Below are 21,515 nucleotides of genomic sequence, written 5' to 3'. Positions count from 1 at the left end.
TGTAAATAAACGCGTTTATTCTTTTTGATTTTTTTTCTTCTCTCATCGTTCGAAAATGTCATCAAACATCTGTCCCGTTGCGGTATTCTCTAAAAATTATTTGTTCACCAAAGCGTAAAACTCGGTGGCCATGATTTCATCGACTATATACGTTTAAAATAAGAATTAACGACGTAAATCTTTTTGCCTACCGAAGATCTCTTCGGGTTCCGTCCCGTATCATTCCAGATGAATTATCTAAATTCGTGTTACGTGTTATTCGTTTATGATTGTTTAATTTAGCGATCGTTTCTAGGGAATCTAAACGAAAGCGACATGTTTACAAGCATTGTACCAGTACTTTCGGTGACAATGAAACGGGTTCCTTATACGACATTTGTAAGGGATTTACATTTATTTTCTAGTTCATTCAAGGAGCGAAGGGACAAAAAGCTTACGACTATACGACATTACCGTATCGTCATCGTTTGAAATAGGATGACAAAAAATAGATTATTACAAAACTTATAGTCTATTTTTTATATATTCGATGTATAGATAAAAAATAAGTGATACGCCTATGAATTACGAATACCTCATTATTTTATTACTCTTTCTTTAATCGAAAATAAATAAACTGGAACTACATCAATTTACAATGAAAATTTGTCTTTTTAAAAGTTACGTGTTTGAATTTTTGTACCGCCACTGGTACATTCGATACGAAATTAGATTCTCACTGCATAATACTTGATATACATCTGAATGGGACGCATCTTCAAGCCTAGAGCAAGTCTTATTTGCTGATTTGGTTGTATGCCAGCTTGCAGCTTTATACGTATAGGTAAATATTTGTCTCCGGAGGCTTTCTTTTTTTTTGGAAATAGAAAAATTCTTTTGTCTACGACATACTAAAAGAATATACCGTCTGCATACGAGGTTTGACGCTCAAGTTCTAAGAAACGGCGATACTGATGTGCATATGTCAAAGCTGACATTGACAACTTTTGAAGTTTGACGTTTGACGTTTCTAATAGTGAACGTTGTCATACGAGTGCGATGATTTTCTAAGATATTCGAACCACAGAATCCATTTAAGTAGCTCTAAGATGTCTTAAATTTTGTATATGAAAACAAACATGTACTTTTCATCGGAATTGATTTCTTTTTTTACAGCTTGTCATACAGTTTATGAGCTCCAATAACTGAGATGGCTTCAAGGGATGATTTCATAAATTATTTATTTAATCAAAAATTATGATGAATAGAATAGTAAGTTCACACAACTATTTAAAGACGTTTTCAATATCCCGGATTTTCTTTACACCGTTTTTTTTTTTTGGAAAGGAAACCCGAAAAAAAATTAGTTACTAATGACTCGAAACAGATGTTACGAGTCAAATACCGTATCAATCTGGTCTACCCTATGTTTAGTCTCATGACGATGGTTTGTTACAAGATTTTTCACACTTGAAAAAAACTTCCCTAAATAGTTGAATCATTTTTTATCCCACAACTAAATTGGGGATCGTTTACTTGTTTTTTGTAATTAGATATACAAGGTTTTTCGTTATTGTTTTTAGTTAATGTGCGGGACTGTTTTTTTTTTCGTCAAGTCACGTGTTATTCTAGGTGTCGATCGGTAGAAATATCAACTATCTTTGAAGAAGTTTTTGTGAAAAGGCCGCTCCCGCATTGTCACCTGAACAAAGGTGTCTAAGGAAACCATAATAAAGGACGCCGAACGCATTGTGTCGGATAAATCTAAAGTCAAAAAAAGTTGATTTGTGGTGTTTTGTAAATATTATTTCCCATTTCGATCTTTTGTTGTCAACGAGTGCCGAATTGTGAAAATTATTTCGTCGGCAAAAATTTTTGATTTTATTTATAGAGCTTACTTAACATCCTTCGTTTCTCATAGATTGACCAACAGGGTGTTCCAAAGTCAAGTATAACAATATTTGCAGGTAGATTTGCCGGAAATAGACCACTTGACAAGTACATGTCAAAATCAACTACGAGGTGCCTATGAATTTATATCGCAAACAAGGTAACAATGGATTTTAAATAAAAGTTCGCGGGTCTCTTGAATTTTCGAAAGCTGAGTAAATATTTTATGTCTGAATCTCAGATACTTTTTGTTTGTTCTGATTTTGACGAGTCAAAAATGAAAAATAACAGCAATTATATTACACGAAGAGACAGTAATACAATTTGGGGACACAAAAATGCAGAAACGTTGTATTAATTTCCATATCGATGAAGATGACTGACGACAGCAGAAATGTCACAAATTAATCGATCTAATTAAATTCTGTTGTCAGTGAAGTATGGACGGTCCGTCAAAGTTATCTCGATGGTCATCTGATCGTCCTACCATCGACCAGCTCATTAAGCATTAACTAAATCGACCGGTGGCTTCTCTCTTAACACATGACCGATTTTCTATTAATAATATTTGATAATACATGACCATCATTTAGGAATAATTTAAAAAATATTTAGTTAATTATACTGGTTAATAAAATTTTTTTTGTCGCGCGAAAACTTATGCCAAATTTTGATTGGACTATGGTCGACAAAAAATGGAAAAAAATATCAGGTTTCTTTATGACATCGAGACATATATTTATATAAAATGTTAAAAAATCACTAAATATGAAAAAATATTTTTTAATTTATAATAAATAGCTTTGATTTTCGTAAATTTTCGCTTCTGGTAGATCCCTTCTAAGTAATCTGCCAGATGATCAAAAACATTTTACGTTCCAAAGGTTAGTACGAAATTACAAGCTAGTTGATTGAGTCTTTGTAAATTTTCCCTTCATGGTCTCCAAGGAAATTTTGGACAACATTTCCAAGCGATTTTTCCAGATAATTCAGCTTTCCTTCATTAGTTTCCGTATTTGTGGACCAATAAATATTTTTTCTTCAATTGACGAAATATCTCTTTCAGGTATAAGATGCCTTTTATAAAAATTTTCATTAGGTCAAGCTTTATATGCATTGGTGGTGAAAGAATGTGGTCAAGGTTCACTGTTCTGGAGTGGTGATCAAGGTGTAGTGACTTTTTCTATTCCTGCTGTCCCATTCGCAAATGAAACATTAATATTTTGTGTAACCAAGCTGTAGCCCAAGCGACAGAGTTACGACTTTAAAATCTCCACAAATATTCCAAACAGTATTAAATTTTTTCAAGAAGAAACTTCATACTTTTGTCTCTTTCAAATCATAACCATGGACAACCAGTACTGAAGGACATTTGTTTCAGTTGTGTAACAGCACTGCTTTCAAACTAATTTTTGAGGAATCAATTAACAATTGCCAATGACTTGGATCATAATCAAAATTCAATAAATTAATCACTATAGGAATATTATTACGAAAGACTAAATCATCTGCTTTCCGTACCAGGAAATAGTTATTTTCCTAACAAGTGTGGAAAGTGATACTTTCCCGCACGAGACTGTAGTTGCCCCGAAAGACACTTTACGCATAAGTTAGGAACATTATTTTTTCTACGACCGTATATACCAAAAAGTAAACCAACCCATTTTCCTAAAATTATTTTATTCCAACAAACATAATAATATACAAAACTTTAACTATAAACTACTAAGTATTATAAATCTTAATATTGAAAACACAATTTGTTGTATTCTGTAGACTAGTAAGAAATATGAATTGCCGGTCCAGTGAATTATTTGGTTTCAACTGGAAGGTAGATGACATCGATGAGGATGGCATCGGTTGCAGGTCGCATAAAGATGACGGTGACAGCAACGGTTTTAAGTCATATGGCAGGTAACAGCTCGGAATTAGTTTCATTTGCACCCTTTAAAATGGCTTCGGGAAGTTCTTCGTCGGATGAATCCATTAATATTATTGTATCGGATTCGGTTTAATGTGGTTTAATTTAGAAGAAGATTGTTCTTATTCGGTCACTTTCAAGACTTTTTAAACAGCTTTGACGTTTTAGTAACAATTACATGGTTATATAAAAACTATCTGTATTATTTTATGTTTTCAAAAAATTAAAAATGCTACAAAAAGCTAGAAAAGGTTTAAATTTTATTTGATGGACTATTTCGTAAATATTTATTTACCTGTAGTAACAATAGTTATAATCTCAGAAGTAAAAAACTATCTAATAAGGTCAAAATTTGCATAATTTTCAAAACTAAAATGCGTGCGGAAAAGTGGGTTAAAACGCACCGTCGTAGAAAATAGTTATTTTCCTAACAAGTGCGGAAAGTGATACTTTCCCGCACACGTTTGTAGGCAACGGTCAAGTGCGGAAAGATACTTTACGCATTAGTTAGAAACATTATTTTTTCTACGACCGTATATACAACGACCCATTGTTCAAAAACTATTTTATTCCAACAAACATAATAATATACAAAATTTTAACTAAAAACTACTAATTATTATAAATATTAATATTGAAAACACAATTTGTTGTATTCTGTAGACTAGTGTCAAAGAATTGCCGGCCCAGTGGAGTTATTTGGTTTTAACTAGAAAGTAGATGACGTCGATGAGGATGGCATCGGTTGCAGGTCACATAAAGATGACGATGACGGTGAAGGCAAGGGTTTTAAGTCAGGTAACAGCTCGGAATTAGTTTTATTTGCAGCCTTCAAAATGGCTTCGGGAAGTACTTCGTCGGATGTATCCATTAATATTATTGTATCGGATTCGGTTTAATGTGGTTTAATTTAGAAGAAGATTGTTCTTATTCGGTCACTTCCAAGACGTTTCGAACAACTTTGACGTTTTAGTAAGAATGTACATAGTTATATAAAAAATATCTGTATTATTTGATATTTTCAAAAAATTAAAAATGCTACAAAAAGCTAGAAAAGTTTTAAATTTTGTTTGATGGACTATTTCGTAAATATTTATTTACCTGTAGTAACATAGTTATAATCTCAGAAGTAAAAAAACTATCTAATAAGGCCAAAATTTGCATAACTAGTGCGGGAAAGTGACACTTTCGAAACTAAAAGTGGGTTAAAACGCACGGTCGTAGAAAAAAGTAATTTCCAGTCGTTTAGTTTAGACCCCAAAAGCTCAGCTTGTTTTGACTAAGAACTAATTCCAGACTAGAAACACAATCCTGACTTTCTGTTTGATTTAGAGGCTTTAGCGCTGGTAGTTCGGCACAAGGTAAGATTAATTTATTGACCGATGACGAGTTTAGGTACTGAACAGTGTGTTTGGACTTGATTATGACGCTTTTTGTTTGATTCAAACAAAAATATAACAATCATTTAGATGATCTGACAAACTTAGTCAAAAGCAATCGTTATACCGCCAAACAAAAACGTAAAAAAGAATATGTATGTAGCTGTTACAAAAAAGCTGGATGTGACTGGAACAAATTGTTTTTGAATGAAAATATATTAAAACACATAAAAATCATGACGTTTAACATCCTCTAATAACACGTGAAATTTAAAAAAAAAATAAAACAAACTAAGCAACATACCTGCTATCGATAAAAGCAAGGGTTATTAAAGTAAACATCCCACTTACAAGCAACGTATATATCCTGCAATAAATTACGTAATAATTTGTTTACATGAACTAGTTGAACAACATATTAACTTGGATGTAATATAAACAGTTTACCGGATTTACAGATGATCTCAATAAATTTATACAGAGACGGTTTTTATCTAAACTTCTTCTAGAAAGTTGTAGTGAAAATTAAATTGAAGAATGAAGAATTTGATTGCAAATTATTATCATTTAGAGTAGTTGAAATTTATCATGTACTTCTCTTGAAGATTTCCGTGGGTTTTATCGAAGTATTAAAACGATAAATTATGTATTCTTGCCTCATTGTATAGTTCATTAATGTACAAACGCAGTCGCCTAATAAAAATTGCAATAAAATTCCGTTTTCACAATTTCTACAACTTCCTTTCTATAAAGACATCGACATCCGCCACTGAATATCGTCACAAAGTTCTTTTGTTCTATTGTTTATGTTAATAGTTTCATCGATGGTGTGATAATCCACCTAATGAAATGATATGTCCATAGAGACGTCTTCATTGTTGTCTACTAAAACTTTTACGAATGTTCAATAAGTTCCATACCGTTTTTTATAATACGAATCGTCAAGCTACTCAAAATAAACATTAACTCTGTCGATATAAACAAGTCTGGGAATAGAAAATAATCTGAAAAAGCTAAATCTGGCGAATAAGATGGATGAAGTATCAATTCAAACTTTAATTCATTAATTTTGGCCATTGCAATAACGCCCAAACGTTGCAATGTGTTCGCATTATACACGCCGTTGATAGTTTTTCCTTTATCAAGATAATCAATGAAAATTATCCCAAAAAACCGTCGCTATGACCTTACCTACGGATGAAACGGTCTATGCCTTATTTGGAAATGTTGAAATTTGTTTATGATTATAAATGTAGCAACTTTATTTAGTGGATTATCACTCCGTACGTGATTTAAACAAGTTTCGTGTCGAGTTTCTCGTAGCGGGGGAGTATTATAATGCATCGTTGTCTCATTAAAACCTTTCCCAACTTTAATACGATATGTCTCAACAATGCACGTTTCTAATTCTAATTCTCTAAGGCAGATTAAAATTCCGCTTCTGGTTACCGGGATGGAAGGTTTATGCTAATTTTATAGTTCAACTTAATACGACGACATGAAGAAATTACCGTGGTTATTCGAAAATAATGTTTCTTCAAGCGATTCATCATATTTTTAGTTGATTTAAATAATAAAGTTTGTATTTAAAAAAGAAATACAATAATAATAAATACGATATTTTATTTTAATAGGGGGCGTAGCTCAGATGGTAGAGCGCTCGCTTAGCATGCGAGAGGTACCGGGATCGATGCCCGGCGCCTCCAAAATTTATTATTAATTTTTTAAAAAATCAATTGATTATAAAGTTTTTTTCAATTTTTTTTTACTTCGCAATCATTTGGATACTGATTTTATTCTATCTGAAATTATCATTATAGAATCTTTGAAATCAAAAATTATTTCTGATTTTTCAAAATTATATATATTATTCCAGTATTTGTTGTAGATGCCTCTAGATGCCAGCCCGGCTAGCTCAGTCGGTAGAGCATGAGACTCTTAATCTCAGGGTCGTGGGTTCGAGCCCCACGTTGGGCGGTAATTCTTTTATATATACAAAATAAACAACTAATTAATATTTGTCCCAGTGGAATATTTTTCAAAATTTGATCTATCTAAACCTAACCGAAATATTACAAAATTTCCACCTGTAACTTTTGTAACAAAATTTAATTAAATCAAGGCATATATGAGGGTTGTAGGAAAAGTTTTCAATTTCGATGTCAACTCTTCTCAATATAATTTCAGTTTAGTTGTGAAGATTTTTTTTGAAAATAGAAAGAATTGAGTACCGATATGTTCGGAATGGCTAACATTTAAAACTATGTATATATAACTTATGAAAAGTCTATACTTAAATATAAAAATAATATAGATGGGAAATTTATGTTGGGTTATGAAATTCAAAAAAAACTACCGCCCAACGTGGGGCTCGAACCCACGACCCTGAGATTAAGAGTCTCATGCTCTACCGACTGAGCTAGCCGGGCTTGTATGGAACACTTCATTGACTCTTTTTTTAAAGAAAAGAAAAACCGAAGAGGAGCTGAACCGAAAAAATTAAGATCGAAAAATAAGATGACAGACCCAGGATAAAAAAGGGAATCCACGTAAAAACTCAACTCAAAAAAATATACGAAAAGGGAAAAGAAAAAAATTGCGATTGTCATTTGACAGACCTATGTCTTGATTTTTTTGCAATATCTAATTTTGAAACTATCTAATTTTGTAACTTAAAAATAGATTCCATGTTGATAACAAAAAAAATAAATCAACTATTCATAGAGGTAGGTTTTGATTTTGAGCTAGCTTTGATAATTTGAGTAATATTGAAAAATATTTTCTGAAAAAACTCAATTAACTAGAAATTCGATTTGCAATAAGTGAAATCTAGATATAAATATAATAAGGTTAGGAAATAAGAAGAATTTTAAATTTTTTTCTATATTATTGTTGTTTTGTATACCTATGTCTGAATGATTTTATGAGGTCCTGTGGCGCAACGGATAACGCGTCTGACTACGGATCAGAAGATTCCAGGTTCGAATCCTGGCAGGATCGAAACTTTTTAATATTGATTAGAATATTTTTATACATAAGATTATAACTAAAAAAAACTAAACAGTAAACAAAAAAGTCAATGTTTATAACGATATTGAGTGCTCCTTTTTGGTATAATTTTCATTTTGAGTATTTCGTTATCATGATATATCATCCCACGTTTTCCAATACCATCGTTTTGGTTACCATATGTTCCTGTAGCTGTTGTCTCCATGTTTCGAACATAAATAATAGAACAATCACTGTAATTCGATTTTACTGCTAGAAACCCCCTAAAAGAGGCATACTTCCACCTCAACAGCCGATAAATCACTAGTAGGGGCGGATTTCCGAAATAGGATCGTGAAATTAACAGGGACGGTCTTTAAGAAATGAAATTCGATCGGATTGACGTTTCAATATTATTTTCTTTGCTCCATTTTGATATTTCTGCAATGTATTATAAATGGAAAGTATACGATGAAAAGGATAATCATTAACTTTATCCCTATAACTTCCAGTTGCTATTTTCACTTTCTTTTACTGTTTCTTTCGTGTTTCTCAGAATTCTGTAGCTCATCTATCTCCTAGCTTCCTTTAACTTGACTGTTTCTTGGCCTTTTCCCTTGGATGTCTCTTTTTCAGTTTTCTAGTGAGTTTTCAACTGTTTTTTTTTTCAAATAATTTTTGTTTTTCAATATCGTTGCCACTTTCTTTAACTATTTCTTTGGTGTTTCTGTCTTTCATCTATCTCCTAACTTCAATATAAGCGTTTCCTTGATGTGTTTTGAATTTGTACCTTTGTTGAATCTTAATTGATTCTGGTTTTTAGTTATCTTCTAACTTTTTTTATAGTTTTTCTCGTTTTTAAAGATTGTTTTCGCTTTCTTTTATTGTTTCTTTGGTGTTTCTAAGCTAATTCTATATCTCATCTATCTCTTAGCTTCCTTTAACTTGACTGTTCCTTGGCCTTTTACCTTGGATGTCTCTTTTTCATTTTTTCAATTTTTTCCTGACTTTTCAACTAGTTTTTTTTCAAATAATTTTTGTTTTTCAACATCGTTGTCACTTTCTTTAGTGTCTCTGTCTTTTATGTATCTTCTAACTTCATTTAAGTGTTTCCTTGATGTGTTTTGTTGAATATTAATTGATTCTGTATTTCAGTTATCTTCTAACTTGTTTAACAGTTTTTTCTCATAACTTTTGTTTGAATCTGTTTTTCATCTCTATTTTCACTTTCTTCAACTGCTTCTTTGATGTTTTAAGCTTGCTTCGTCTTTCTACTATTGCTTAATTTTCTTAAAGTGATGTTCTTTAATATTTTTCAATTGATACTATCTTCGAGTTATCTTTCAACTTTATCTCTATAACTTCCAGTCGAATCCGTTTTTAAACATTATTTTCACTTTCTTTTACTGTTTCTTTGGTGTTTCTAAGCTAATTCTGTTTCTCATCTATCTCCTATCTTCCTTTAACTTTTTTCTGTGATGTTTTTTGGTCTTTTACCTTGGATGTTTGTTAGTTTCTCTTTTTCAATTTTTTCCTGACTTTTCAACTGGTTTTATTTCAATAATTTTTATTTTTCTACATCGTTGTCACGTTTTTTAACTGTTTCTTTGGTGTTTTTGTCTTTCATCTATCTCCTAACTTCAATTTAAGCGTTTCCTTGATGTGTTTTGGATTTGTACCTTTGTTGAATCTTAATTGATTCTGGTTTTCAAATATCTTTTAACTTTTCTAACAGTTTTTTTCTCATAACTTTTATTTTAATCTGTTTTTCATCTCTATTTTCACTTTCTTTTACTGTTTCTTTGATGTTTCTAAGCTAATTCTGTTTCTCATCTATCTCCTATCTTCCTTTAACTTTTTTCTGTGATGTTTCTTGGTCTTTTACCTTGGATGTTTGTTAGTTTCTCTTTTTCAATTTTTTCCTGACTTTTCAACTGGTTTTTTTTCAATAATTTTTGTTTTTCAACATCGTTGTCACTTTCTTTAACTGCTTCTTTGGTGTTTCTGTCTTTCATCTATTTCCTAACTTCATTTAACTTGGCTATTTCTTGGCCTTTTCCCTTGGATGTCTCTTGTTTCTCTTTTTCAGTTTTCTAGTGAGTTTTCAACTGTTTTTTTCCAAATAATTTTTGTTTCTCAGCATCGTTGTCACTTTCTTCAGCTGTTTCTTTGGTGTTTCTGTCTTTCATCTAACTTCATTTAAGCGTTTCCTTGATGTGTTTTGGATTTGTACCTTTGTTGAATCTTAATTTATTCCGGTTTTTAGTTATCTTCTAACTTTTTTAACAGTTTTTCTTCATAACTTTTGTTATAATCTGTTTTTTATCTTTATTTTCATTTTTTTTCAACCGTTTCTTTGATATTTTTTAGCTAACTCGATCTCGCATCTATTTTTTTAAGTTGTTTTCACAACTTTTGTTTGAATCTAAATTAAATGTTTTTCGATGGTTTACTATTTATTCATTTCGAAAGATTGTTGATGAGCCTACCCTGTCCGTATGTCATTAACTGCCTGTAACAGAAGCTTTTTCGTAAATACTAATACCATAAAGGTGACCATTTACTCCACCCTTGACCATATTGTTTGCTATTAATCTAACTGTATATGGAAGGTAATGGTTTTCTATAGGGTTCTGTGATAAATGTGAATTTACTATATACATTTAGATTTTAGGAGATACTTGTATAAACTAGTTGATTTCTATTAAAACTAATTCAAATTTCAAAACAGCAACTATTCAAAAGATATTTCGAATTTAGAATATAACAGACTGAGATATTTAATTATGTATCTGTTGTTATGTTGGATTATTCTAGATTTTCTTTGTTGAAAGTTCCACTAAATAGCAAAATATTCATCATTACCTTTTACAAGATATTCTCTCTCAAGAGAGAGAGTTTTATTATTTACGTATCTTTCATAGAAATTGTCGGTTGTACACTTGTGAAAAATTTGTAGCAAGTTTTATTAGATTTTATAACTGTGTTTTAAATTAGAATTTATATAAAAAAATTCCAAGTCAATTCAATTAGATAGAAAATATATTCAAGAGGATGCGCCAACTTAGAACGGGGATATTTCAGGTAAATGAAAAGGTAAGTACAAGTCGTGATGGATCGAGAGTATTACCGACTGAAAGTATTTAATTTTTTTGTAAAAATGAACGAAATAAAATCTCACAAAGTGACGAAATGAAATATCTGGACTGGGAACGAAACTGGAAACGTATTTTCCAAAAGGTAGCAACTGGACTCCAAGACTACAAAAACATATTGAAATTCAAATGTTATACAGAGATTTTACTTGGAAAAATGATACCAGGGATTCCGTTGTTTATAACTTACGAAACTATTCACCAGGATGTAGATCTATAGAATATAAAACTGGAAAATTAAACTTTCTAATTGACCCTTTTAAAATTTCAAGTTAACTAGAGGTTAATGTGTTCCACGAGTTTAACGAAACATTTACTATTTATTTGGTTCTCGCAGATATATTTTCCAGTTAATTTTTCTAGGAAAAGTTTTAGTTTTATGAGCGGTTTTCCCAGTGTTTTTTTATATTATGATGCATATAAACTGTTGAAATACACAACAAGCAGTTAAGTAAAATATATATGCTTTTGGCTCATAACGAATAAGTGGTCCAGGTGTGTACGTGTTTTCTAAGGAAATTTCAAACTTTTACTATTCTAGTTTTCATGATTGGGAGTCATATAACTTCAAGTAGATGCACTTCCAGCTTCCACGTTTTACTTTGTTAACAATTTCTTTCGAAAATAGTTCTGGATCTTAAATACTAACTAAAAAGTCGCTTAAACAATCCAGATTATTTTGGGAGGCTTTTGGACAAACATGAAAAGTCTTAGGCTCCCATTTGTGTTCTAGACTAATTAAAAGTCTATCTAAATGACAGTATCAAAGTTATAGTTGCGTTCAAGGTCCAAGTGCCTCTTCAGAGCCTAAAAATATATTTGAAACCTTAGAACAAGAGATTGCAGGACCAGATATGTCAAATAAGCCAAAATGGTTTTCCCAAAATGAGTTAGATGATTCAAATCTTTCTAAACAAGCTTTAGAATTGCTAGCAACAAGACTGAAGGGAAACATCCTATTTTATATGTTTATTTGGATCAGTCGATGAAAGATGTTCAATATAGGAATTGTATGATTGAATTAGAACTAAAAGCTTGGACAGCGGTGGTTTCCGTGATGCAAAATTTTCTCAGAAATGAAGAACTTGAAGGTTCAAAGGGTCATGGTAGGGTTTCTAGGATTTGTCTTTGGTAATCTACGATACGTCACTTTATGAAAACTCAATGATATATTTGTTTTTACTAAATTCTGTTTTATGCTTGCACATTTGGTACTCAAAAACTACTGTACTATTGAATCGAATATTTGTTTAATTATAATAATAAATAAGAATGAAAAATAACATTCCCGATTTCCATGACTAACACAATCGGTGACAATGGAGGCGATGGGGTTGGAAAATCCGGTGAAGTTTTATGAAATATGTAAATGTTGAAAATGGCGGTTGGTCAGGGACTGTTGTCCTGGTTGTGGTTCACTCGTACGTATAAATACGCGAAACCATATAACGGCAACTTTCCGGGCAATAAAATGCTATACAAACTACGCCATTGAATGCTTACGAGGTTATGGAAATGGAGATTTTTTTCCGAATATCAAATGCGCTATACAACGATGGAAGGTAGAAATAATAGTGATGCGCCATTTTTATGAACTGGACCTTTTTTTGCTTTTGTTTGGTGCTCGAGTCGCGTTTTATGGCAGTTTTGATAGAGACGGGATTCTATTGAGGAAATACTCCACGTTTGGAAAAAAAAAAATCCTGGTATAATTTTCCCATTTCATACATACAATCTCAATATTTGAATATCTTAATACACCAATCGATTTATTTTATATTCGATGAAAATAATGAAAATCATCCACTACACTACACTAAATATTAAAAAATATCTATTACAAAATGAATGAAATGTAGACCTCCAGCTGTTGTTTCTTTACATATTAATAAAAATGTATTTTTATGGCCGAACACTGTACCCACTTCACTTACGGAAAAATAATCAAAACTTCAAGAAGTTCTAAAAGTAAACTCCATTTCACAGTAAGTACACGAAGTTATATGGTAGTTTCGGGTATCTTTATTAAGTTTTAAACAAGCTCGTTTTATGACACAAACAGACGACTCGAATAAGCTTGAAGTATAAAATTTTAATTCACAAAAATCGATCATCACAATTATTTTCCGTTCAATTATTTCAAGTATCAAGTTATATGAGAGTTGTACAAAAAAGTTCCCGAAGACGTCTGCTAACCTTTGTCTATGGACATCCTCGCAATCATAGAAAAAGTCTTCTTCAGATAGTAGTTACCAAATTAGAGTTCACTGAACATACCAATAAATATTCGCAGCTCATCTTTGTTTAATCTCTTTCAGGATTATTTTTCCGATTGTTTCAGACCTTTTCTTTTTCGGGTAATCAGCTTGTCCATTGGTGTGATCTGGTATCCAATTAAAGTAACTTTGTTTTGGTTTCCTGTAAGTTCTAAGCTGCAAGGGATGTTCAGTTATCTGATACATATATTTGCAAGTTTACGCTTGGAAAATATAATGTTTTGAGTCCTTTAGAGTCGCTAGTTTGGCATTTGACATTTGTCGTCGACTTGTTATTATAGTTTTTGATAAAGCTTAATTTGAAAAACAGGTCGCAGGATTTTATATTTTGTTTTATTTTCTATAAAGGTTTTTAAAAACGGTCTAGAATGATTTGTAGTGCGAGGGTTGTTTTTACGAAGTTTTGTTTTGGTTTTTACATCCAGGTACAAGCGACCATTGTTGCAGCATTTAGATACAAGAAAGATATTTGTAAATAGTTTGCTTTTTATTTAATATAAAGTATTATTTCTATCGATAGTGTACGCCTCTGTATGACAGCGATTTGACCACAGGCTATACACTACCAACAGTACAAATTGAAATATAATCGATGGGATCATGTATTCAGGCGAGTCACGATTATTTTCAACTACCACCTTTTTTGTTTTGAACAGCGACTCATCACGATTATAATGACTTTATCTACTTAAGTTTGTCTTGCTTGCGTTGTATCAATTTATTTTTGTTTGTAGAATTGTTTTGTTTTTATTTTCGAGATATTTTTATATACAATCACCCCCAAAAACGTTCGTAATATTTTAGTAAAACTTTGATTGAATATCCGAAACTAAAACTAATGTATTGCAGTGTATAATATATTTTTTTTCTGTTGTATGCATGCCAAATACATTCGCAAACATACATTTAAGCATTTACTTTGGCTGAACTCCAAAACAGCTAAATGCATTGTATACTGATTTAATTCAAACATCAAAACCGAGTGACACACAAATGGTAAACATATTTATCTATTTTTATAAATTATCTATTCATTTTAATTCATATTTCAAATTTAATCAACTGTTTTAGAGTAAATGATCGTATCTATAAAGGAAAAACTTAGTTATAACTCAAAACTGTACTGTACGTTAAAAAATAATTGGACATGATACAATCTGACAATTAACTACCTTAATTTTTTTTAAGAACTCTGGAAATTACAAAATTGCTCATCTGCATAGAAACATTAATTATTATTGAGTCCAGTCGAGCTGGAGGAAACTTCGAGCTTCCGGATGGAACGAAATCTCTAGGTAAGGAAGTCGTTGTTTTTGGCACTCTTCAAAAAAATTACCGCGTTTTGGGCGCTTACAAATCTTCATTGGAGTAGATTATTCCCTTTGTTCTTTTTTTTATAATTTTGACTTCGTTTGTGTTAGCTTTGTCTTTGCATTTTGCTTTCTAGTCTACTATTTTTAGGATTCTGGTATCTTCAATTTGGTTTTACCAGATCTCTCTCTGTCTGGTCATAAAGGTGTTATCCTTACCAGTTCTCTAGATATTCTTCTCATGATGTTTCTTGTCCAATTTAATCTTTGTACTTTTATAAACCTTATTTTTTTCATCTTTAGGGGTGTATACAGTTTCTAAGGCCCGCCTTGGCACTCGTCAGTCAACAACCAAGTTAAGTACATGTAAAAATAATAAAAAAAAACGAGGAAAAGTTACATAAATATTATTATAAATTACAAGTGATAAGTTTCGTTTTTTTTTACACATTCAGTTATACCTCGTTATCGTGAATAATATTTTGAAACGTACTGGTATAACAAAGTCGAATAATTTAGTTTAGTCAGGAATATATAAACATAAAACGAACGTAAGCTTTTGAGAGAGAAAGAGCCAATTTACGACTGATAAGCTCTAGCGATACCTTCGACTATTTCTATGCAGATCCAAACAATCGTAAAAGCACTATAAAAACTAGTCACGAAAGTTATTAGAATAGAATTTTACAACTTAAATATCTATAATAAAAGAAAGTTAGATTATGTTGAATAATATGGTAATAAACAAATTTATTTTTATAGTTTCAAAATACGTGAATCATCTATTAACCGAAAGAATTTAACAAAGTAAAAAAGAAATTAGCCATACATAAAAATATCAAGTACCACGGTTAAGGGATTGAGTTTTCAAGTTTTGTAAAATGGATACTATGGATAATAATATGTAACAAACACCGAAAATCTATTAAATAACTGTATAAACATCTATCAAGATAAAGAAAATAGAAGTATAAAGCGTTGATTCCTTTCTATCATTATTTTAAATGTAGTATTATTAATATAAATCGTATCGGTAATAATGATTTTGTCAGTTATAAATCACAGACTAACCTAACAATCGAATTCTAAAAAAAATTTTTATGTCTGCTGTACACAGATATGCCGAGTACGAGAATGTGCAAGGCCTTCGCCTCGCCTCGGTCTCGTAAGCGAGAGACCGTGCAGAATATACGTGGCACTACAGGATCTAAGTCATAAAAAAGACTTACAAAAAAATTCAAGATTCTTTGAAATCGGGAATAGGTTAGGAAACGAAATAAATATATGGGAGAGAAGGATACTGAGAAGAATTTTCAGAGGATTGGTGGAGAAAAACGAGCGATCTGTATGGTCAAATTGAAATAGGTTATGTTTTCATAACGAAAAGGATATACAGGAAGAAAGGATGGGTGAAAAAAATCCTTGTTGAAGAGGATAAGAAGATAGAAGCGTGTAGAGAAGATGTTGAAAGAAAAGGAATAAGAAATTGGCGTGAATCAGGTACGAGTAAAAATAAATTTATCATTATGAGTTACTCTATAAAAATTTTTGTTTACTACTATATAAATATCTATAATTACCATTTAAAAAATTGTGTTTTGTACCTGTCATTAACAATTCTCGTTAAAGAATGTCCATTCCATTTGATTTTTACGCTATGTATAAAAAAATCCGTAGGTACGAAAGATATTAGATATAAATACACGCGTACATTCCGAAATTTCGTGACTACAATATTTATTTTTATCACTTGGCGTGTTTAGTTTTCGTTATTCGGCAAAAAAACATTCTATAAGTTTTTTAATACTATTAGTCGCATGTATAATTAAAATAAAACGAGAAGAACCAAGAGCAGAATAAAAAAACAAGGGAGTTAATAAAGACGATAGAAACAGTACAAAAGATAAAATAAAACGTATAGGGGGTGAAGTGGAAAATAGCAAAAGATTGATAGTTGATAATACACGAAATGATACACAGGCAACATTTAGATCCAATAGATTAATTCTAGATGATTTTTTTAATAGAAAAAACTACTAATATTTACGTAACTTTCATTTGGTTTCTTTGACGGTATAGATTTATGTGTATAATAGGTACAGTTTTGGGAAATGATATTTTTAATAAAACAATTTTCGTCTGGTGGATTCCAATAAAAAGCGATAAGAATAATGGCTGAAGCAAGACGTAGTAGCAGTTTGTCGCATCTGTTACAAACCACCGCGTATTATATTTATAAGGGACCATTCAGAGAAAATTACATAATAATGTTTAAGACAAAGTGTTTCGGGGATTGTACGACGAAATTTATCTCAAGAAATGTTCCTAGTTTCGATGCAAATCGAATATGAATACGTTTATCAGACATGGGAGAAAATGAATGAACTTTTTTTGGATAACGGAAAGTTTTAGTTTGATTTTTTTTGGAAAAAACACACAGTCCTGCAGGAAATTAGTGATGAGGTAATTTTAGATAATTAAGTTCTGTTTTTATCTTAAATAACGTGTCCTGCAGGTGTTGCAAAAAACCAGTTAATTTTTGTTATGTTCGTAGATATTTCTTAGGAAAATTTTTGTACCTACTGATCTAAGGTAAAATTAAAGAAACAAGAAGGACCGAAAGGAGGAAAATATCAAGCAATGGACACGATATACAACTCTTAATACACACTACAAGAAATAGAGAAGCGATGGAAAATCCATCGGTGGATATGCATTTATAGAAGAAGATTGGAGGAAACCACGAGGCTGATTTTGTGAATTATTGATTGAGTTGATAGCCTTGGAGTTCAGGAGTTAAATTTTCTAACTGGACTCAAAATCACCGGGAAATATAAGAAAATATTGTCTTTTCTAGGGTCAGCTGGTAGTAATCGAGAATAAATTTGGACAAAAAGAAACTGGTCAGGAAGATTAACTTTGATAAGTGGAATCAAAAATTTAAATCGCGAGAGTTTTAAAAAATAATTTATACAAAAAAGAAAATTGTTTTATATATTTTTACGAAATAGTATTTGAGGAGGGAATCTTTGTAAGGCTTCATAATAATAGTTTATAGAATTTGCAAAGATAGAAGATGCGTGGAATGCTTCTAAAGAAGTTGTAGAAAATTATAAAGATCCAAATTATCATTTGGACTATTTCCTGTAGAATCATGGTTATTGGAGGAGAGAGAGATCTGATTTCAGAAGTTTAATTCAACAAAGAAAAGATTAAATTAAAGTTTCTAACAGATTTGGAATATTTAGACAACAGCTAAAATTTTTAAATCAATTTTCAACTACAAAATTCCGGCTTGTGTTGTAGAAATAAATATAAGATTAAGACGTCGTGTTACTAAATCAGAAACTTGAGCTATATGATGCGGAAGAACGACGAAATATATAAATAGATATATACTGCTCTACAAAATTTCATGATTGTGTAAATTAACAAAATATTTTCTATAATTCAGTGGAAAGTATGCATATTTTGCACGTATTTCGAGATAGAAACTTAAGTTAAAAAATACAATACGCTGTGTCTCAAACAATCTATTGTGGCTCCTTTTTTTCCTTTATAACTTGCTCTATTAATCCTGTTCTTTTTAAAAAGTTAGGATGGTTCTAAAAATATCCCTATCGTCTTCTAGTTGTTTCACAGGAGGGTTTATGTGAAACCTAGGGTTTTATCCGCCCCTATTTTAGCAAGTCTAGAGTCATTGATGATAAATTTGTACTTGTATTCCCAAAGCAGCTCAAATTCATGATATTTGAGGTTAGAGCTCTATGCTATTGAACTGCATGGTAATTATCTGTTTGCGATGATTTTTTTCAAATATAAATAAACATATTTTTCGATTAAGTTTTGTCCTGTTTGAAAAATACTTGTTGTATTGCCTAAATTTACAGGGTGATTTTTATTCCAGTTCAATTTGTCGTATTAGAACCATCCGTGTACCAGTTGAAACAAGTGTTTTATATTAATAGAAAAAGGAAGGAAATATTTAATAATTTTGAGTATAAATGTAATATTTTTGTGGGGTAGTGTATACGGCGTGTCAATTTTTCTTATTTTATAGCCTAGTTCGCTTTTATGATCTCTTTTATTTTCTTATACAATCCAGAAACAAGAAATATCAGTCCCAACATGTCTTGCCAAGCTTTAAGCTACTGCGAATTCCATAAATTACTTCTTTAGAGACTATATATTTCAAGTTGGTTCTAGAAAACTGCAAAACGCAGTTATTCATTCGTCAGATGCGAATTTCAACATTTTAATTTATTAAAAGGCCGTACGCCACTGAGAATAAGTATTTCTGTATAAAAATATACGTTTACTTTTTTCTAAATATTTTTTTTGGATTATTAGGATAACGAAGTGATTCGGTTTCATTGCAAAATGTCTCTAGGGTATACAAACAATTCAATATTCACTTCTCATCTTCCTTTTATGACCTAAAACAGTATAACGTGAAATTTTATTAAAGGTGGTATTAAAACTTAAGTAGTTTCATACCTGGAGATTGAAATTCGGTTTATTGTAAAAAAAAACTTGATAATTGGCGTTTATGCTAAAATTCGTTGATTACTTTATATTTGAGAAAACTTTTTCGGAAAATTACTAAGAATATTTGAATGCCAAGGGAGTTTTCGAAATTTTGAGATATTGTCCTACTTTTTAGCGAACAGATTTAATTCAAAATCTACATACTTGTCAAAGATCGACGACGAAATGATAATTCGATTAAAATATCTGATTATCCCGATTAGATTCGTCAGGATTCATAATTTTTTTTGCACGAGATTTAGAAGTTGGGTTGAATACGTAAGCGCGCAGTTCCAGACTTACAAAATCGATATGCAACCATTAACACATCTATACACATTAAAAACGAGTTTAAAACAGAAAATTCAACTAAAAAGCAAAAACACCGAATTGAAATTAGCTTTCCTAAATTCAATTCAAAAATTCTGTTTATTTAATAACTTTTTGTCAATAAAAAAAATATTTAAACATTATTATAATATACAATTGTGGTTTTCTTTGTTCCGTACTAACGTGATCAAAACGTCACCATTGTTTAGTTTTGATATAGTATTATCATAAATACGTTTCGAATTAAAAAAGAAGAAGAAGAATATAATATAATGGTTGTATAAACATTTTCTTCTGGTATTATTTCCACCTATTTTAAATTCCGAATCATGACCCATCATTATGTAAATTCTAACCCAACTAAGGCCATCCTAATCGTATTGAAACAAAAGCTGTATGTCCACGTTTTCATTTGAAAAGAAAAGATATGGAAATTACCGAGACGTACTTGAATATTTTATAACTGATACTCAATAAAAACAAATAAATTTTAATACAATTTTTATACAGAAAAATTATAAAAAATAAATATAAAAATAATAAAATCTGAAAAACTAACGAAATAAAAACATAAACGATCGAAATAAGAACTGAACATGTTTTTCAGTGTATATAACGAAATAACAACTTATATACTGGGAAAAATCCTTGATGATATCTATTAAGTGTTATTTAAAGTGTTTGTTTATATTGGTACGTGCTTTTGATTTTTGGTATTCCAACAACGTGGGTCTTTATCTATTTTTTTTTTCTGTTAAATTAGTCAGGTGTTCAAAGTGATTTTTGTAATGAAAAGGAAATGTTTTATTTACTACAACTGAATTCGAAATTTCTTTTTGAATTTACCGAAAATCATTTCGGTTGTTGAAAACAAATATTTCACGAAAATGCTACACATTTAAAGTTCGTATACAAGAAATGTTTCTTTTTATCATTTATCTTGATATTAGGATGAATATCATAAATATATAGGGGTTGTTTGAGAAGTTTTAGTTGTAAGAAAGAAACTTCTCAGTATGTACAAGTTTCCTAAAGATACTCAACGTTTATATATGTATCCGATGAAAATTTCTCTTCAGTAAGTTGAATTTTAAAGTTAGAAGAGAGGAAAAAGTCACGAGCGATCAGATCTGGTAGGTGTAACTGGTATTTTCCATAAAGTTTTTTGTTCAACTCAAAATTTGTAGAATTTACTAATCAACATTTTGATTCAGTTCTGTGAATAACACGCTCGTATTGAATGAATAAATTCCGAATGTAAACCCTTAATAAAAATTAATTTAGTATCCGGAAAAAAAAGTTTCTCTTTCTCTTACTAACGTTATATCAGATAAATTCAATTACGAAACCGGCAGTAAATATTCATTAGCTTAGAAGACAGCCAAATTAAATTTTCAAATCCCCGCACAGATTCACAAAACAAGACAAAAACTCCATTTTATTTTCATACGTTTACCACCATACACAGACACAAACACACCCTCTCGCGGTGCAAGCAAAAAAATTGAAATTTATTCTCTCCAAAACATCCTCTCGACTAGAAAAAATATTAATACCAAAGATAAATGACTATAAACTTGCCCCGTCTTAGCAAAAAGGAAGTTTATGATACGAGGGGGATTCTAGAAATACAAAGGAAGAGCGTAATACTTAAGGGAGGTCGATTCATTATCTACATGAACGAAACGTACTACAGGAAAATTTTATCGCGGACATTTTAACCCAATTTTTTTTATAGATTATAAAACATGAAAATACAC

General features: G+C 30.9%; 1 long non-coding RNA gene and 4 other non-coding genes across 5 annotated transcripts in view; 3 read left to right on the top strand and 2 right to left on the bottom strand.

Annotated features, from left to right (window-relative positions):
* Positions 1-21,515, bottom strand: part of LOC130447289 (uncharacterized) — a 188,436-nt gene that overhangs the window by 8,469 nt on the left and 158,452 nt on the right. The window lies entirely within an intron of this gene.
* On the top strand, positions 6,803-6,875 carry Trnaa-agc (transfer RNA alanine (anticodon AGC)). Its single transcript has one exon. It is a non-coding gene; the product is annotated as a tRNA-Ala (tRNA).
* Positions 7,074-7,146, top strand: Trnak-cuu (transfer RNA lysine (anticodon CUU)). The gene has a single exon. It is a non-coding gene; the product is annotated as a tRNA-Lys (tRNA).
* On the bottom strand, positions 7,526-7,598 carry Trnak-cuu (transfer RNA lysine (anticodon CUU)). Its single transcript has one exon. It is a non-coding gene; the product is annotated as a tRNA-Lys (tRNA).
* On the top strand, positions 8,097-8,169 carry Trnar-acg (transfer RNA arginine (anticodon ACG)). The gene has a single exon. It is a non-coding gene; the product is annotated as a tRNA-Arg (tRNA).

Source organism: Diorhabda sublineata, chromosome 8, assembly GCF_026230105.1.
Source record: "Diorhabda sublineata isolate icDioSubl1.1 chromosome 8, icDioSubl1.1, whole genome shotgun sequence".
Taxonomy (NCBI): domain Eukaryota; kingdom Metazoa; phylum Arthropoda; class Insecta; order Coleoptera; family Chrysomelidae; genus Diorhabda; species Diorhabda sublineata.
Note: the sequence above shows the minus strand (reverse complement) of the source record. Positions and strands in the feature narration are given on the sequence as shown.